The sequence below is a fragment of the Salmo salar genome, chromosome ssa03 (assembly GCF_905237065.1).
Source record: "Salmo salar chromosome ssa03, Ssal_v3.1, whole genome shotgun sequence".
NCBI classification, from domain to species: Eukaryota; Metazoa; Chordata; class Actinopteri; order Salmoniformes; family Salmonidae; genus Salmo; species Salmo salar.
In genome coordinates, this window is record NC_059444.1 from 49585275 (window position 1) to 49603434 (window position 18160).

Here is an 18160-nt window from a genome sequence, read left to right on the forward strand (position 1 = left end):
ACTAATAGGACACAGGTGTAAACAAAACAGACAGACACAAACAAAAAGGAAAAATGGATCGGTGGCAGCTAGTAGGCCGGCGACGACGACCGCCGAGCACCACCCAAACAGGGAGAGGAGCCACCTTCGGTGGAAGTCGTGACACCTGTGTTTTATATCAAAATGTGGGTTGGATTTTGCTGTCCATGAGACGAGAACAACATGCTCTCGTGTTTGTCTATAAAGCACTTCTGAATAAACTACCTTCTTATTTATAATCACTCATCAGCATTATAATTATAATTCCTAAAACCAGGTCTCAAGCATGGATTACACATGAGGCCCATGCGATCTCCACAGATTTGGGTATGGCTGCCTTTTCCTGCTACGCTCCTTGTTTATGGAATAGCCTGCAGACTAAACTTAAACTTGAGACTCTTGTCCCCCTTGCCCATTTTAAACATTTATTGGAGGATATTTATTTTTGTATTGCTTGTAACTGCTTCGGGTAATGCAAGTTCTTGTGCTGTTAGGGGAATAACCTGTGTGTAAATGTAACAATCTGCTGCTGTTTTTTTTGTGTTATCTGTGATCGTTTTGTTTGTCTTGTGTAGTTTCTTAATAATTTTTTCCTAAACTGTATGTGTAAACATGTATACGCAGGGCCCAGCTGTAAAAGAAACCTTGGTCTCAGTCTGTCTTCCTTGTTGAAATAAAGGTATAATAATAATAGCCCGATATCTCTGAAAATGCATTTACTAGGTCCAATAAAGGCGATTTGGAGAGTTGGGGGTCTGACATTAACCTCCCTGGGCAAGGTGGGACAGCCAGTGGAATCGCGTGGCGCGAAATACAAATACCTCAAAAATGCTATAACTTCAATTTCTCAAACATATGACTATTTTACACCATTTTAAAGACAAGACTCTTGTTAATCTAACCACATTGTCCGATTTCAAAAAGGCTTTTCAGCGAAAGCAAAACATTAGATTATGTCAGGAGAGTACCCTGCCAAAAAAAAATCGCACAGCCATTTTCAAAGCAAGCATATATGTCACAAAAACCAAAACCACAGCTAAATGCAGCACTAACCTTTGATGATCTTCATCAGATGACACTCTTAGGACATTATGTTATACAATACATGCATGTTTTGTTCAATCAAGTTCATATTTATATTAAAAAAACAGCTTTTTACATTAGCATGTGATGTTCAGAACTAGCATACCCACCGCAAACATCCGGTGAATTTACTAAATTACTCATGAATAACGTTCACAAAATACATAACAATTATTTTAAGAATTATAGATACAGAACTCCTTTATGCAATCGCGGTGTCAGATTTTAAAATTGCTTTTCGGCGAAAGCACATTTTGCAATATTCTGAGTACATAGCCCGGCCATCACGGGTAGCTAATTTGACACCCACCAAGTTTGGCCCTCACCAAACTCAGATTGACTATAAGAAAAATTGGATTACCTTTGCTGTTCTTCGTCAGAATGCACTCCCAGGACTTCTACTTCAACAACAAATGTTGTTTTGGTTCCAAATAATCCATAGTTATATTGAAATAGCTCTGTTTTGTTCGTGCGTTCAGGTCACAATCCAAAGGGTGACGCGCGAGCGAATTTCGTGACAAAGAATTTCAAAATATTCCATTACCGTACTTCGAAGCATGTCAAACGCTGTTTAAAATCAATTTTTATGCTATTTTTCTCGTAAAATAGCGATAATATTCCAACCGGGCGACGTTGTATTCATTCAAAGACTGAAAGAAAAACATGGAGTCGTCTCGTGAACCCGCATCTCCAGTGTCATTGTTCCCTGCCTGACCACTCACAAAAACTCCTGCTGTTTTTCGCCCAGAGACTGCAGAGACCTCATTCCACTTTCTGGCGCCTTCTGAGAGCCAATGGAAGCCTTAGAAAATGTCACGTTACAGCAGAGATGCTGTATTTTTGATAGAGATGCCACAGAAGGAGAACAAATTGTCAGACAGGGCACTTCCTGTATGGAATCTTCTCAGGTTTTGGCCTGCCATATGAGTTATGTTATACTCACAGACACCCTTCAAACAGTTTTAGAACCTTTAGAGTGTTTTCTATCCAAATCTACTAATTATATGCATATTCTCGTTTCTGGGCAAGAGTAGTAACCAGTTTAAATCGGGTACGTTTTTTATCCGGCCGTGCAAATATTGCCCCCTAGTCCCAACAGGTTAACAGCCTCTGTATCTGAGCAACAGAGCAAAGGCAGGAAACCATTCCTCTAATAAGTGTCAAAATGCTTAGAATAGTACTCCACTGTTCTATAACCAACCCCATGGTATTGAGTCAGCACAGCTGACATAAAACCACCCGTTTCAGAAACAAAGATATGAAAAGGTTTTGTATGGTCTGGCAACCCTGAACAAGGGATTGAGAGTAAGGTTTGCTATAACCTTACAAGGGCAATTCCAGCCTCATCAGTCCAAACAAAAACCTCTGACACCTCCATCTTTCTCCCATAGATACAATCCTGCAAGGGCTGGACTATCTCCGCATAGTCTTTCAACCATGGATGACATTAACCAGCCACTCCCAACAGGGACAGCATGTGTTGTTAAGTGACAGGTTTAGGCAATGTCCTTATAGCCTCCAATCTGTCCTGCTAGAGGGAGCGACCCTCAGAAGTAATGTCATGACCCAAATACTTAACTGAACTCCTACACAGCTGTATCTTAGAAGGGGAAACTTTGTGACCATTCTCTGCTAGAAAGATCAATAGGGCCTTGGTGTCCTCGTGACAGATCTCATCAGAAGGGGAACAGACCAACAGGTAATCTACATAATGGACGATAGTGCTCCCACCTGGTGGGAGGAAACTCTCAAGGTTTCAAGCCATTTCCTTAGAAAAAATGGCAGGTGATTCGACATAGCCTTACTAGAAAAACATTTCCCAAGAAATGTGTAGGAAAACCACTCCTGTGACTCTGATTCCACAGGGATACTTTAAAAGGTATTAGCCAAATCATTAACTGAAAAACAACTTCCAGGGGGAACCTGGGAGAGAATGGTGACAGAGTTTGGCACTAAAGGTGCTCTGGCAAACAGCATCATTCACAATCCTCAGTATGAGGGTTACTCTGTTCTCGGTCGATTTATCCCTTTCATGCATCTAGATAGCATCTGTGGTCACCTTCGCCATAACCTTGAGAGAGATGACAGACCAGAACAACAGTTTAGGACATTTCTGATTCAGGAAATCCAGTCAAACTATTCACTGTATGACAAATTATTACATTCCCAATATTCTTAATACAAATGTCTAAGACAAATGTCAAAGAGAATAACAACACACTGTTGAAACCATTTTGCAAATTGGTTTATACTCCCTTATCATATTGGCGACCTCACCACAGAGTTACAGGGTTAGGGAGTTAGAGGGCTAATCCTCAGGGAGAAATCCTGACCATCCAGCAGATCCAATCTGGTGAGATTTATATTGGAGCAAAAACTAAAATAAAACAATAACATCTTTACACTTCTTCATATATCACATGAGGTGGGGAAAACTTCAATCCAGTTGGTGTAACTGTCAATCATTACCAACATATATTTATTCCTTTTATAGGCAGACGTGAACAAAATCAATTAGTATTTTTTCTAAAGGGCCCCAGGGGACTGGTAATTCCCCCTTTGGACACATGACTTACATCGTGATTCATGCGTCCCCAAAAAAACAACAACACTGCCTGTTAAATCAAAATAACAAATAAAATTTGAATTACAACCCTCGATAACTCCATCTAAAAATAATTGTATCCCATATGGTAATTCAAGGAATAGTAAAATTCACTAGATACAGATGTCCCTTATTCAGAGGCAGCACTCTCTCTCTCTGTCCTCATGGTCTGAATCACACATAGGACTATTGCTAAATTATAAACTTCTTCCTAATTCTTAGTGTTTCCATATTACATTTAAATGTCACCCAATGTCACCTCACCAGAAAGTCAAAACAGAGGTCAGAGTTCATTCAACACCATTAAGTGAGTGTTTCTTTCCCTGAACTTCAGACTCATTATTTAAAGACATTTTAAACATTCTGTGTAACAGGTTTACATCAGATTTTTCAGCACATTTCTTATCAGGAGAATATACGTGTGCAACCAAAACTCTGACAATAAATACTTGAGAAAATGTCATTTGTGTGCCCTTTAAGGTGCTAACCCATGAAAAACCCACGAAAACCAAAATAAAAAGACCCCACACAATAAATCAAACATGGTATTAACACCACTAACAAATATTCATAACAGGTGGGTTGTGTGTGGGTCCCGGCATTTGTGGTAAAGCGTAGGGGGAAAACAAACAAATGGCCAGGCCTTACTTAATTGGGTATCTGTGCCTTGCTTTTTTGGGTATCTGTACTTTACTTTTACTTCATTACATTCCTTAAGAAAATTAAGTACTTTTTACTCCATACATTTTGCCTGACACCCAAAAGTACTCATTACATTTCAAATACTTTGCAGAACAGGAAAATGGTCTAATTCACACACTTATCAAGAGAACATCCCTGGTCATCCCTACTGCCTCTGATCTGGCAGACTCACTAAACACATCCTTCATTTGTAAACTATGTTTGAGGGTTGGAGTGTGCCTCTGGCTATCCGTAAAATTAAAAAACAAGAAAATGGTTCCATCTGGTTTGCTTAATATAAGGAATTTGAAATGATTTATACTTTTACTTTTGATACTTAAGTATGTTTTAGCAATTACATTTACTTTTGATACTTAAGTATATTTAAAACCAAATAAGTTTTTACTTTTACTCAAGTAGGATTTTAATGGGTGATTTTCGCTTTTACTTGAGTCATTTTCTATTAAGGTATCTTTACTTTTACTAAAATATGACAATTGGGTACTTTTTTCACCACTGCTATTTGCTTCATATTCATTTCATTGGTTAATAATCTTACCCTTTACAGTTTAAGAATTAACAATCCACACTCTCCTCATTCACACGGGAGGCTATTCCTCCTGTCAAAAAGTTAGTCATTCCCACTTGTTCTCTCATACATGCATGTTCAACACACCACTGAACAGTATTCAACTCTCACATCTCTATTTTCACTACTCGTAGCTCTCAGGCTACATAGACATTTATCTTATGCCTATCTTTACTGCTCGTACCTCTCAGGCTACATAGACATTTCTCTTCTGCCTATCTTCACTGCTTGTAGCTCTCAGGCTACATAGACATTTATCCTATGCTTATATTTACTACTCTTAGCTCTCAGGCTACATAGACATGTATATTATGCCTAAAAACTGTACTGTCAACGGGGCTCTCACTAGCCCTGCCAAATCCTCTCTCTGGGATTTAGGATCCTTGTCACTACTTTTATTTTCACTACAAATTCATTTAAATGTACTTACTGAAATGCAGTGGGTTGTTCTGTCCAGATTCGTGAATGTGGTGATTTCACCCCAGGCAGTCACCACTGGTGGTCTGGTCAGGGTGTGTCCTAGTCATCTTTGGTCGGACAGGAATTTTCTTCACTCTCCCATTTCTAAGTATGCAACAGGTCAAACATGTATGATACGTGTGAGACACTGTAGGCAGAAAGAGACACTGTAATATTCCACTACACGACATAAACAATACCATTATCCAAGTTTGTAGGCACGCCCCATCTTCCTAGTGGGCTGTATCTACATTCGCTATGAATGCCGGACGTTGTGGTTCACTATGAGCAGCCAAATACACAGGAAGTCGAAACTTCCCAATTCTACCAGTGAAAAGAAAATGTGCTCGTTGAAGCTTGTGGTTTGGATCATTTTGATGATTATGACAAAAAAGTAATGTCGTTAATATAATGACCGCAGTTGAAGTCGGAAGTTTACATACACCTTAGCCAAATACATTTAAACTCAGGTTTTCACAATTCCTGACATTTAATCCTAGTAGAAACTCCCTGTCTTAGGTCAATTAGGATCACCACTTTATTTTAAGGATGTGAAATGTCAGAATAATAGTAGAGAGAATTATTTATTTCAGCTTTTATTTCTTTCATCACATTCCCAGTGGGTTAGAAGTTTACATACACTCAATTAGTATTTGGTAGCATTGCCTTTAAATTATGAAACGTTTCGGGTAGCCTTCAACACAGCTTCCCACAATAAGTTGGGTGAATTTTGGCCCATTCCTCCTGACAGAGCTGGTGTAACTGAATCAGGGTTGTAGGCCTCCTTGCTCGCACACACTTTTTCAGTTCTGCCCACATATTTTCTATGGGATTGAGGTCAGAGCTTTGTGATGGTCACTCCAATACCTTGACTTTGTTGTCCTTAAGCCATTTTGCCACAACTTTGGAAGCATGCTTGGGGTCATTGTCCATTTGGAAGACCCATTTGCGACCAAGCTTTAACTTCCTGTCTGATGTCTTGAGATGTTGCTTCAATATATCCTCATAATTTTCCATCCTCAGGATGCCATCTATTTTGTGACGTGCACCAGTCCGTCCTGCAGCAAAGCACCCCCACATCATGATGCTGCCACCCCCGTGCTTCACGGTTGGGAGGGTGTTCTTCGACTTGCAAGCCTCCCCCTTTTTCCTCCAAACATAACGATGGTCATTATGGCCAAACAGTTCTGTTTTTGTTTCATCAGACCAGAGGACATTTTTCCAAAAAGTACAATCTTTGTCCCCAAGTGCAGTTACAAACCAAAGTCTGGGTTTTTTATGGCGATTTTGGAGCAGTGGCTTCTTCCTTGCTGAGCGGCCTTTCAGGTTATTTCGATATAGGACTCGTTTTACTGTGGATATAGATACTTTTGTACCTGTTTCCTCCAGCATCTTCACAAGGTCCTTTGCTGTTGTTCTGGGATTGATTTGTACTTTTCGCACCAAAGTACATTCATCTCTAGGAGACAGAACACATCTCCTCTTGAGCGGTATGATGGCTGTGTGGTCCCATGGTGTTTATACTTGCGTACTATTGTTTGTACAGATGAACGTGGTACATTCAGGCGTTTGGAAATGGCTCCCAAGGATGAACCAGACTTGTGGAGGTCCACAATTTTTTTTCTGAGGTCTAGGCTGATTTCTTTTGATTTTCCTATGATGTCAAGTAAAGAGGCACTGAGTTTGAAGCTAGGCCTTGAAATGCATCCGTAGGTACATGTCCAATTGACTCAAATGATGTCAATTAGCCTATCAGAAGCTTCTAAAGCCATGACATCATTTTCTGGAATTTTCCAAGCTGTTTAAAGGCACAGTCAACTTAGTGTATGTAAACTTCTGACCCACTGGAATTGTGATACAGTGAATTATCAGTGAAATAATCTGTCTGTAAACAGTTGTTGGAAAAATGACTTGTGTCATGCACAAAGTAGATGTCCTAACCTTCTTGCCAAAACTATAGTTTGTTAACAAGAAATGTGTGGAGTGGTTGAAAAACGAGTTTTAATGTCTCCAACCTAAGTGTATGTAAACTTCCGACTTCAACTGTATATGCCATGGCAGAGCCAGAGTGAAATTTCCTTATAATTTTGAGTGATCTTCATTTGGATTGGTTTACTGCCAGCTTCTGGTAGGCTGAAACATATCTGCATTAGGCTAAATGTAACTCAACCGATAACTGAACCAACCCACCCCAACTGTAAACGCTTTAAAATCTACAAACACCCCTCATAGGTATACAGTCAATGGAATTTTTGCTAACGAGTTCAGTGATGGTATTATTAGGAAGAGATTATAGACATTTTAATGAGCAATAATTCTTGTCTGATCTGGGATTGTGTGGATGGGGGATTGTGTCAGATATCTCTGACTCGGATCAGGCCCTAAATTGTTTTACTTCTTTGTTCAACTCTATTGCAGATAAGCATGCACCATTCAAAAAACAATTGGTAAGCATAGTGCTAATCCCTGTTTCACGCATGAACTATCAGATGAACTTCAGGAAAGAAATTTAGCTTGGGCTAAGGCCGACTGATTCTACGTCTGACTGGCAGTCTTTCAGACACTTGAGAAATAGATGTTTATCCCTGGCTAGAAAAGCAAAATTGACATACTTCTTGAACTGTGTATCTGAGAATGGTGGGAATCCAGCTGCCTTCTGGAAGATAACCAAATCTCTGAAACAAAACTTCACACCCTCATTACCCCAGCAGGTTATGACAGCTTCTGGTCCCATAACAGATAAGACAGAAATTTGTGGTACTTTTAATAACCACTTTGCCTCAGCGGGCCACCTATTTGATAGAATAGCTTCTGAAAACTGTGATCCCAGTAGAGGGTGTCCCTAAGCCAAAGCTACATTTCTCTCCTGAAGTTTCTGTGATAGTTCATGCATTCAGGTTGCAGAGAACGATACATTCCCAGATTGGTTGCAGAGAACAATACAATTTCAACATTTGATGTCTATGATGCACTAAGTGCCTAATTGAACATCAATGTAAAATAATCCACTGTGGCTGACTCACTTCATCCCTTTTGCTGCAGATTTCTGCCCCACTTATTGCAGAATTATTCACCTATATTTTTTACTCTACAATTGTTTCTGGGGTTTTCCCTGCGATCTGGAAAAGTCCTTCCCCTACACAAAGGCAGAGATCCTTCTGACTTGGATAACTACCGTCCAATTTCCAAGCCAACTCTCAGCTGAGAACTTCTCATTCTATTCTTAATGAGCAGCAATCCAGTTTTAGACGTTGACATAGCACTGTTTCAGTGGCTACACTTGTCTTAGATGATGTGCGATATTGTTTAGACCATAAAAATCATTGCGCTGTCTTATTTATTGACGTGTCGAAGGTGTTTTGATACAGTTGACAATTTTGTTTTGTTCAAAGGCTGTCTGAAATAGGCCTAGATCAGGCATTTTGCAATTGGTTCAAGAACTATCTAACGGACAGGACACAATGTGTGCTTACTGACGGTATCAAATGTAGTTTCCTCAATATCAAATCAAATGTTATTTGTCACATGCAGCGAACACAACAGGTGTAGACATTACAGTGAAATGTTTACTTACAAGTTCTTAACCAACAATGCAGTTCAAGAAATAGAGTTAAGAAAATATTTACTAAATAAACTAAAGTAAAAAATAAAATAAAAAGTAACAAAATAAAATAACAATAATGAGTCTATATACAGGGGTACCGGTACTGAGTCAATGTGCGGGGGTACAGGTTAGTCGAGGTAATTTGTACATGTAAGTAGGGGTAAAGCGACTTTGCGTCGATAATAAACAGGGTTTAGCAGCAGTGAAAAAACATAGTGGGGGGAGTGTCAATGTAAATAGTCCGGGTTGCCATTTGATTAACTGTTCAGAAGTCTTATAGCTTGGGCGTAGAAGCTGTTAAGGAGCTTTTTAGACCTAGACTTGGCGCTCAGGTACTGCTTGCTGTGTGGTAGCAGAGAGAACAGTCTATGACTTGGGTGACTGGAGTCTTTAATGTTTTGGGCCTTCCTCTGACACCGCCTAGTATATAGGTCCTGGATGGCAGGATGCTTGGCCCCAGTGATGTACTGGGCCATACGCATTACCCTCTGTAGCATTTTACGGTCAGATGCCGAGCAGTTGCCATACCAGGCGGTGATGCAACCGGTCAGGATGCTCTCGATGGTGCAGCTTGTTAGCAGTTGATGTGATTCTTCAATAACAGAGACCCCACAGCAAATCAGGGGGAGAAAAATTGGTTTATTCAAAGAGAACAAATCGTGCGGGGAGATAAATGGTTGATGTTCATTCTCCCTTGTCCTCAGTGATTCTCTCCACAGTATGTAATTTATAACCTCCAACCCTCAGGGGCCCCTGTGTTGAGGATCAGCGTGGCAGCTGTGTGTTGCCTACCCTTACCACCTGAGGGTGGCCCATCAGGAAGCCCAGGATCCAGTTGCAGAGGGAGGTGTATAGTCCCAGGGTCCTTAGCTTAGTGATGAGCTTTGTGGGCACTATGGAGTTCAATGCTGAGCCGAGTCAATGAACAGCATTCTCACATAGGTGTTCCTTTTGCCCATGTGGGAAAGGGCAATGTGGATTGCAATTGAGATTGTGCCATCTGTGGATCTGTTGGGGCGGTATATGAATTGGAGTGGGTCTAGGGTTTCCGGGATGATTGTGTTGATGTGAGCCATGACCAGCCTTTCAAAGCACTTCATGACTACCGACGTGCGTGCTATGGGACGGTAGTCATTTAGGCAGGTTACCTTCTCTTTCTTGGGCACAGAAACTATGTTGGTCTGCTTGTACAGTACCAGTCAAAAGGAGTTCCCACATATGCTGAGCACTTGTTGGCTGCTTTTCCTTCACTCTGCGGTCCAACTCATCCCAAACCATCTCAGTTGGGTTGAGGTCGGGTGATTGTGGAGAACAGGTCATCTGAAGTAGCACTCCATCACTCTCCTTATTGGTCAAATAGCCCTTACACGGCTTGGAGGTTTGTTGGGTCATTGTCCTGTTGAAAAACAAATGGAAGTCCCACTAAGTGCAAACCAGATGGAATGGCATATAGCAACAGATTGCTGTGCTATCCATGCTGGTTAAGTGTGCCTTGAATTCTAAATAAATCACTGACAGTGTCACCAGCAAAGCACCCCCACACCATCACACCTCCTCCTCCATGCTTCACGGTGGGAACCACACATGCAGAGATCATCTGTTCACCTACTCTGCATCTCACAAAGACACAGCAGTTGAAACCCAAAATCTCAAATTTGGACTCATCAGACCAAAGGACAGATTAATGGAGGTAAAGTCACGATACCATTTGAAGAATTTCAAATATAAAATATATTTGATTTGTTTAACTCTTTTCTGGTTACTACATGATTCCATATGTGTTATTTCATAGTTTTGTTGTCTTCACCATTATTCTACAATGTAGAAAATAGTAAAAATAAAGAAAAACCTTTGAATGAATAGGTGTGTCCAAACTTTTGACTGGTATTGTATATATTTTTTAATTAAACAATTAATTTTGAATTTCTGAATTTAATTCAAATCAAACAATGAATTGACTTTTTATTGGCCACACCCACAGGAAGCAGAATTTTTATTGAATTTTAATTGCAATTGAATTGAAAGGAATTCAAAGGAATTCAAACAAATTCAACTGAGATGTGAAACATCAAAAGTCTCATTAATTTCACAAATATTGTTATCAAAAGGATATGCCACTTATTAATGTAAAGAATACACATATAATTTCAAATATTAGTTTGATAATAACTCAAAGATCACAAACAGTATTTTTCTTTGTCATGAGACAAATTGTTCCCTTCCATACTGCAGTGTTTGATCATTTATTTAATTGTATTTATTGAACTAGGCAAGTGTCACGTCCTGACCAGTATAGAGGATATTTTGTTATTGTAGTTTGGTCAGGACGTGGCAGAGGGTAGTTGATTTATGTATTACGGGGTTTGTTGGTCACTGGTTTATGTTTGTATTTCTAGGGGTATGTTCTAGGTTAGTTTTTCTATGTGTAGGTTGGGTGCTGGACTCTCAATTGGAGGCAGGTGTTTCTAGTTGCCTCTGATTGTGAGTCCTATAAGTAGGTGTGTGTTTTGTTTGTCACTTGTGGGTAGTTATTTGTTAGCACTGCTTTTGTTGAGCCTGCTACTCTGTTCCTGTCGTTAGTTTGTTTATTGTTTTTTCGTGGTGTTCTCATACTTATAATAAAGATGTTGAGCACGCAACCCGCTGCACCTTGGTCCCATTCTATCTTCCACGACAGCTGTGACAGCAAGTCAGTTAAAAACAAATTCTTTTTTACAATGACGGCCCATCAAAAGGCCTCCTGCGGGGATGTGGGCTGGGATTAAAAATAAATGAAATAAAAATATAGGACAGAAGGAACATCACGACAAGAGAGACAACACAACACTACATAAAGAGAGACCTAAGACAACAACATAGCATGGCAGCAACACATGACAACACAGCATTGTAGCAACACAATATGACAACAACATGGTAGAAACACAACATGGCAGCAACACAACATGGTAGCAGCACAAAACAGGGTACAAACATTATTGGGCACAGACAACAGCACAAAGGGCAAGAAGATAGAGACAACAATACATCAAGCAAGCAGCCACAACTGTCAGTAAGTGTCCATAATTGAGTCTTTGAATTAAGAGATTGTCACGACTTCCGCCGAAGTCGTTTCCTCCCCGTGTTCGGCGGTCGGCGTCACCGGTCTTCTAGCCATCGTCGATCCACTTTTCATTGTCCATTTCTTTTGTCTTGTTTTCTTACACACCTAGTTTCCATTTCCCTCATTATTTTTTGTGTATTTAACCCTCTGCTCCCCGCATGTCCTTGTGGAATTGTTTGTAAGTGTAAGTGCTTGTACTCTATGTTGCTGGTGCACGTCGGGTTTTGTACCCATGTAGGTTATTTTTGTATTGCCGTGGGTTTTGTATTAAGCTGCTCTAGCTATTACCTATTTCTGCTCTCCTGCGTCTGACTTCACTACCACCAGTTCCGCAACCCTTACAGAATTCCACACCACCATATGGAGTCAGCAGGAGCAGGTGCCCCTGGTATAGGGGTCGAGGAGCGCATCCTGGAGCAAGAGGCGATGATCCACCATCTCGGCACCGCCATGGACTGCGTTGTCGAAATCATGGACCGCTGGGAGAGACAGGGAGTTCCTCCAGCGCCTCCCCCAGCACAACAGGGGCCTCCACTACTCACTCCCCCTGCACCCGGTTCCAGTGGAATACGCCTCACCCTCCCCGGGGAGTACGATGGGACGGCTGCCCGCTGCCAGGGGTTCCTACTGCAGTTGGACTTATACCTGGCAACCGTCCACCCGGCTCCTTCGGGCCGTGAGAGGGTGTCCACCCTCGTCTCATGCCTCTCAGAGAAAGCCCTGGAGTGGGCCAATGCCGTGTGGGTGGAAGGAGATGCGGTGTTGGACCACTTTGAGGAGTTCACCCGTCGTTTCGGGGCAGTCTTCGACCACCCGCCCGAGGGCAGAGCGGTGGGTGAACGTCTTTTCCACCTACGGCAGGGGACGAGGAGCGCACAGGAGTTCGCTTTGGACTTTCGGACCCTGGCCTCCGGAGCGGGATGGAACGACAGGACCCTGATCGACCACTATCGCTGCAGTTTGCGCGAGGACGTCCGTCGAAAGTTGGCCTGCAGGGACACCACCCTTACCTTTGATCAGATGGTGGACCTGTCCATTCGGCTGGATAACCTGCTGGCTACCCGCGGACATCCAGATCGGGGTCTGTTGGTTCCATCCCCCAGGACCATCGCTCCGATGCCCATGGAGTTGGAAGGTGCTGCGCTCAGGGAGACCGGAGGAGGTTTCGTCTCGTGCACCATCTGTGGCTGCAGAGGTCACACTGCCGGTCGTTGCCGGGTTGGTTCCTCTGGGGGTCGAGGCAGCAGGCAAGGCACTCTGGCGTCACCCCAGGTGAGAAAGCACCATTTTCACCCAGAGCCCTCTGTTGCACACATGTTTTTGTTCGTCACTTTTCCTGAGTTTTCCCAGCATTCCCAGCATAAGGCGCTTGTCAATTCAGGCACGGCTGGGAATTTTATTGACAGTTCATTTGCCCATAGTTTAGGGATCCCCATCGTTCCTGTGGCAACACCCTTCCCAGTTCACGCCTTAGATAGTCGACCATTAGGGTCAGGGTTGATTAGGGAGACCACCGCTCCTCTGGGTATGGTGACGCAGGGGGGTCACACGGAGAGAATCAGTCTCTTTCTCATTGACTCTCCTGCATTTCCCGTGGTGTTAGGTCTACCCTGGTTAGCTTGTCATGACCCCACTGTTTCATGGCTACGGAGGGCTCTCACGGGGTGGTCGCAGGAGTGTTCGGGGAGGTGTTTAGGGGTTTCCGTAGGTGCTACTACGGTGAAAAGTCCAGACCAGGTCTCCACCGTGCGCATTCACCCCGAATATGCCGAATTGGCTCTCGCCTTCTCCAAAAAGAAGCCGACTCAATTACCACCCCATCGGCGGGGGGATTGTGCGATAAATCTCCTGGTAGACGCTGCACTTCCCAGGAGTCATGTGTATCCTCTGTCACAGGCGGAGACGGTGGCTATGGAAACATATGTCTCCGAATCCCTGCGTCAGGGGTACATTCGGTCCTCCACTTCCCCCGCCTCCTCGAGTTTCTTTTTTGTGAAGAAGAAGGAGGCGATTGAGTCAATGCACGGGGCGTGCTTCTTCACCAAACTTGATCTCAGGAGTGCTTACAACCTGGTGCGTATCCGGGAGGGAGACGAGTAGAAGACGGCGTTCAGTACGACCTCAGGGCATTATGAGTACCTCGTCATGCCGTACGGGTTGATGAATGCTCCATCAGTCTTCCAAGTCTTTGTTGATGAGATTTTCAGGGAAGAGCACGGGCTGGGTGTAGTGGTGTATATTGATGACATCCTGATATACTCCGCTACACGCGCCAAGCATGTGTCCCTGGTGCGCAAGGTGCTTGGTCAACTGTTGGAGCATGACCTTTACGCCAAGGCTGAGAAATGTCTGTTCTTCCAACAGTCCGTCTCCTTCCTAGGGTACCGCATTTCCACATCAGGGGTGGAGATGGAGAGTGACCGCATCTCAGCCGTGCATAATTGGCCGTCTCCCACCACGGTAAAGGGGGTGCAGCGGTTTCTAGGGTTTGCCAATTACTACCGGAGGTTTATACAGGGTTTTGGTCAGGTAGCGGCTCCCATTACCTCACTGCTGAAGGGGGGACCGGTACGTTTGCAGTGGTCAGCTGAGGCGGACAGGGCCTTTGGTCACCTGAGGGCTCTGTTTACCTCAGCTCCCGTGCCGGCCCATCCGGAGCCCTTTTTGGCATTCATAGTGGAGGTGGATTCGTCCGAGGCTGGGATAGGAGCCGTGCTTTCTCAGCGCTCGGGTACGCCACCAAAGCTCCGCCCCTGTGCCTTCTTCTCGAGGAAGCTCAGCCCGGCAGAACGAAACTATGACGTGGGGGACCAGAAGCTGTTGGCTGTCATCATGGCTTTGAAGGCGTGGAGACATTGGCCTGAGGGGGCTAAACACCCTTTTCTCATATGGACTGACCACCGCAATCTGGAGTACATCCGGGCGGTGAGGAGACTGAACCCTCGCCAGGCAAGGTGGGCCATGTTTTTCACCCGTTTTGTTTTCACCCTTTCCTACAGACCAGGTTCCCAGAACTGTAAGGCAGATGCACTGTCCCGGCTGTATGACACAGAGGAGCGGCCCATGGATCCAACCCCCATACTCCCGGCCTCCTGCCTGGTGGCGCCGGTAGTGTAGAAGCTGGACGCGGATATTGAGCAGGCGTTGCGTGCAGAGCCCGCTCCCCTCCAGTGTCCCGCTGGGCGTCTGTACGTTCTGTCTGCTGTCCGTGACCGGCTGATCTATTGGGCCCACACGTCACCCTCCTCTGGTCATCCAGGCATCGGTCGGACGGTGCCCTGTCTGAGTGGGAAGTACTGGTGGCCCAATTTGGCTAAGGATGTGAGGGTGTATGTTTCCTACTGCTCGGTGTGCTCCCAGTGCAAGGCTCCTAGGCACCTGCCCAGAGGTAAGCTACACCCCTTACCCGTTCCACAGCGGCCATGGTCACACCTGTCGATCGATTTCCTGACCGATCTTCCCCCATCACAGGGAAACACCACAATCCTGGTTGTTGTGGATCGTTTCTCTAAGTCCTGCCATCTCCTCACGCTGCCCGGTCTCCCTATGGCCCTACAGACTGGGGAGGCCTTGTTTAGACACGTATTCCGGCTCTACGAGGTGCCTGAAGACATAGTGTCTGATCGGGGTCCTCAGTTCACTTTGAGGGTCTGGAGGGCATTCATGGAACGTCTGGGAGTCTCAATCAGCCTTACCTCTGGTTTTCACCCCGAGAGTAATGTGCAGGTGGAGAGGGTAAAGCAGGATGTGGGTAGGTTTCTGAGGTCTTATTGCCAGGACCGGCCGTGGGAGTGGGCAGCGTTCGTGCCCTGGGCAGAGATGGCCCAGAACTTGCTCCACCACTCCTCGTTTAACCTCTCACCCTTCCAGTGCATACTGGGGTATCAGCTGGTTCTGGCTCCTTGGCATCAGAGTCAGAACGAGGCTCCTGCGGTGGACGACTGGTTCCAGCGCGTGGAGGAAACATGGGACGCCGCCCATGTTCACCTTCAGTGCGCCATAAAGCCGGATCAGACCGTCACCGCAGTGAGGCCCTGGTGTTCGCACCGGGGGACCGGGTCTGGCTCTCAACCCGAAACCTGCCCCTCCGCCTGCCCTTTCGAAAGCTGTGTCCGCGGTTTGTGGGGCAATTTAAAGTCCTGAGGAGACTGAACGAGGTGAGTTACAGGTTACAACTTCCCCCAGATTACCTTATTAACCCCTCGTTCTATGTGTCTCTCCTCAGGCCGGTGGTGGCTGGCCCGCTCCAGGCGTCTGAGGTGCGGGAGGTTCCTCCGCCCCCTCTGGACATCGATAGGGCCCCGGCGTACTTCGTTCAATCCATACTGGATTCGAGACGTCGGGCGAGGGGCCTTCAGTACCTCATGGACTGGGAGGGGTACGGTCTGGAGGAGAGATGCTGGGATCCGGTGGAGGACGTGTTGGACCCTTCAATGCTGCGGGAGTTCCACCATCTCCGGATCGCCCTGCACCTCGTCCTCCGGGTCGTCCCCGAGGCCGGGGTCGGCGCGCTGCTGTATAATTGTTTGTTTGTAAGTGCTTGAACTCTATGTTACTGGTGCGCGTCGCGTTTTGTACCTATGTTGGTTATTTTTGTATTGCCGTGGGTTTTGTATTAAACTGTTCCAGCTATTACCTATTTCTGCTCTCCTGCGTCTGACTTCACTGCCACCAGTTCCGCAATCCTTACAGAGATTGAGATAAAACTGTCCAGTTTGAGTGTTTTTTGCAGCTCATTCCAGTCACTAGCTGCAGTGACCTGAAAAGACGAGCGACCCAGGGATTTGTGTGCTTTGGGGACCTTTTACAGAATGTGACTAGCAGAACGGGTGTTGTATGTAGAAGATGAGGGCTGCAATAAATATCTCATGAAGGGGGGAGTGAGGCCAAAGAGGGTTTTATAAATGAGCATCAACCAGTGGGTCTTGCGATGGGTATACAGAGATGACCAGTTTACAGAAGAGTATAGAGTGCAGTGATGTGTCCTATAAAGAGCATTGGTGGCAAATCTGATGGCCGAATGGTAAAGCACTTCTAGCCGCTCGAGAGCACCCTTACCTGCCGATCTATAAATTACACCTCCATAATCTAGCATGGGTAGGATGATCATTTGTATCAGGGTTAGTTTGGCAGCTGGGGTGAAAGAGGAGCGATTCCGATAGAGGAAACCAAGTCTACATGTAACTTTAGCCTGCAGCTTTGATATGTGCTGAGAAGGACAGTGTACCGTCTAGCCATACTCCCATATACTTGTATGAGGTGACAACCTCAAGCTCTGAACCATCAGAGGTAGTAATCACACCTGTGGGGAGAGGGGCATTCTTCTTACCAAACCACATGATTATTGACAAGTTTTTCGAACACTTTTGATAAACAGGGCAAAAAAGAAATAGGCCTATAACTGTTAGGATCAGCTTGATCTCCCCCTTTAAATACAGGACAAACCGTGGATGCCTTCCAAGCAATGGGAACCTCCCCAGAGAGGAGAGACAGGTTAAAAAAGGTCAGAGATAGTCTTGGCAATTATATGGGCAGCAACCTTAAAGAAGAAAAGGTCTAAACCAGGGGTGGGCAAACCTTTTGGCTCGAGGGCCACTTCGGGATTTTGAAATTCAACGGAGGGATGCATTTTTTTGGGATCAATTGTTTGTTAAAATCAATTTGCGGGGGCATCCCGAGTGGCACAGCTGTCGAATGTACTGCACTGCAGTGCTTGAGGCGTCACTACAGACCCAGGTTCGATCCCAGGCTGTGTCACAGCTGGCCGTGACTGGGAGACCCATAAGGTGGCGGACGAATTGGCCCAGCATCGTCCGGGTTTGGAGAGGCTTTGGCAGGCCGAGATTTCCTTGTCCCATCGCGCTCTAGCGACTCCTGTGGCGGGCCGGGTGCATGCACGCTGACACGGTCACCAGGTGTATGGTGTTTTCTCCGACACATTGGTGCAGCTGGCTTCTGGGTTAAGCGGGCATTGTGTCAAGAAGCAGTGCGGCTTGGCTGGGTCATGTTTCAGAGGAC